This window comes from Osmia lignaria, unplaced genomic scaffold (genome assembly GCF_051020975.1).
Source record: "Osmia lignaria lignaria isolate PbOS001 unplaced genomic scaffold, iyOsmLign1 scaffold0166, whole genome shotgun sequence".
Taxonomy (NCBI): domain Eukaryota; kingdom Metazoa; phylum Arthropoda; class Insecta; order Hymenoptera; family Megachilidae; genus Osmia; species Osmia lignaria.
Window position 1 is genome coordinate 5,001 of NW_027478307.1, and position 2,500 is coordinate 7,500.

General features: G+C 44.0%; 1 non-coding gene across 1 annotated transcript; it reads right to left on the reverse strand.

The window, feature by feature from the left end:
* Positions 1-853: 853 nt before the first annotated feature.
* On the reverse strand, positions 854-1,008 carry LOC143308147 (5.8S ribosomal RNA). The gene has a single exon (XR_013065144.1). It is a non-coding gene; the product is annotated as a 5.8S ribosomal RNA (ribosomal RNA).
* Between the last annotated feature and the right edge of the window lie 1,492 nt (positions 1,009-2,500).

Sequence of the window (2,500 nt, forward strand, 5' to 3'; positions counted from 1 at the left end):
TACCGAAACGCTGTATTGATTGTAAACAACCATTTTTATCTTGGAGCGGAGCGTTCCTTTACTCGTTAGATTTGTCTTGTCGCGTGTGTATTCGCTTTTTCGACGCTTTTTAACCATTTAACTTGTTTAGCGAAGCTAAACGCACAGACAGACAAAAAAAAAGGAACAGCATCGCGCGTCAAACAGCGACGACCCATCTGAAGCGATCTTTCATTTATACACCGTTTGTAAACAGAGAGATGTATAAAGCGCGGGGAATCATTCGAAACCCTGGGGCTATTCGAGCTTGCATTTCAGCAAATTATCATCTCAAACATTTCACTCGTTTGCTTTTTCTAAATTTATAGGAGAGCTTCTTTCGTTTATTTTTGACACACCTTTCGTAAATATCGTTTCTGGCAACGTCGGGAGCGTGGATTTCTACAAGTGAACAATCGCGCCGATCCGATAACTTCCAGCAGGATGGAGAATCTTTATAGATTATCTTCCGAGAACTCGGTGCTTTCACGGGCGGTCGTTTATAAATTTTAACGAACGACTCGCGCGCCGTGACGCACTTGCGCTAGTTCGAAGAGATATTTCGAAATTTGTTTCTCTCCTTTAACGGCCTGCATTTAGTGTATCGGTTGCGATTTTCGTCACATCGTTTCCACGACAAACGCCGACGAACTGCCCAACTATCGCTCGTACGTTGCGACTCTTTCTTTGTTTATCGTTCATTCATTCTTTCAATTTCGTTCGATAATCCCGCTCCGAAACGTTCTACTTTCGTTGAACGACGGCGAGATGTTTAGAAAGAAATGAATTACTCTTTTTTCGAGAAGCAAACGCAAGCAGTCTTTTGTTAAGAAAACGACCCTCAGCCAGGCGTGGTCCAGGAATTGTATCCGTGGACCGCAATGTGCGTTCGAAATGTCGATGTTCATGTGTCCTGCAGTTCACACGTTGACGCGCAATTAGCTGCGTTCTTCATCGACCCACGAGCCAAGTGATCCACCGTTCAGGGTAATCGTAAAATTTTGTATTTCAAACTCTTTAGATCTTTAGAGTGTTATTTTCATTATTAACACGCATCACATTCGATACCCACATCACTCTCCCACCCGGCGCGTGCGGGAGAGCGAATTCGGGCGTCGCCAACGTATTTGTTTGTTTGTTCGATCGTTGACGACACGATCGCGTCCAAGGACGGAAACCGTCGGAGAAACGCCCAGTGGCACGCTCCTCTCGACGGTCGGGCGTAAAGTACATTTAAAAACCTTGAAAAGTACGAACGCACACAAGGAATGCGAGCGCGCGTCCTGTCGCTGAATCGTGGGTTGCGAGATTCGAACAGACACACGGCCGGCGACGATCGGTCTAACTAATGGACACATAGTTTTTCAAAGACTCGCTATCGTCGCTTCTCAGCCGGTCCGTAAACAACACACATCGATCAGGCGGACGCACGAATCTTACCACGGTGCGGGTTTCGTAGATTCCAGGTTACCCGCAAGTACCTCTCTCTCCCTCTCGAAAGAGGAATCTCGATCCGTCCTTTTTGGACAATGGAGAAATCTTTTTATCGCAACACGGATGGCAAAGAAACAACCAAAGCGTAGGAGCGTGGGGACGAGAGCGACGAAAAGAACGTCGCGAAAACAAAGTTTCGACGGTTGCTCGTTCTAATACATCGTAGTTTCAACTCTCTCAGTTTTAACCACTCCTAGACGCTTCGTAAACTTTTAACAATTCTTCGCCTCCGCGAGTTTCATTTCGAATAGAGCGAACGCAACACGGACCAAAAAAACTCCGGTGATGCCAGATCATTTAGCAAAGATCAGACGGCGGGTCATCTGTATTCCTTTTCTCTCTTTTTTATATCTTTCCATTTAACTAGGGTGTCGCAACGACGGGTACATTTATATATTTATATATATTGTATTTCAATTTTAATGATCCTTCACTTTCGGTTTGTAATAATATGATCCTTCTTTCATTTCGATCCTTCATATTGTAGGTTAACCAACAGAAGTTTGTTTTTTTACGACTTGTATTTTTGTGGTTTGTTTGTTTGTTTCTTACGACTTGTTTGTACCCGATCAAGTAGACGACGACCCATAAGTATAAGTTAGAGAGATAAAGGTCGAGAGACCTCACGCAAGCGTCTTTTACTTCCATTCACATCAGCCAGAGAGAAATGGTCCGGCGTCGTGCTCTTTGGCGCCGTTGGTCGCACAGTTTTTTTGCCGGCGGTTCCGAACGGACGGGAGAAACGCGATGAGTAATCAAAGCGACCTCCGCACGTAACCGTGTCGGTGTAATTTTACCGCATCGCAGCGTTTTGGTATTTGTTTCTTATTGGCTCGAACCCGAGATTTATGTGTTTTGTGTCATGTATATGGTATTATTTATTATATCTTTCTCGTTTTGTATAATTTTTGGTCCGAGCTCAATAAACTTTTATATCGCTTTATCAATGATCCATTCAGTTAGGTTTTCTCTTGTATTTTTAATTTGT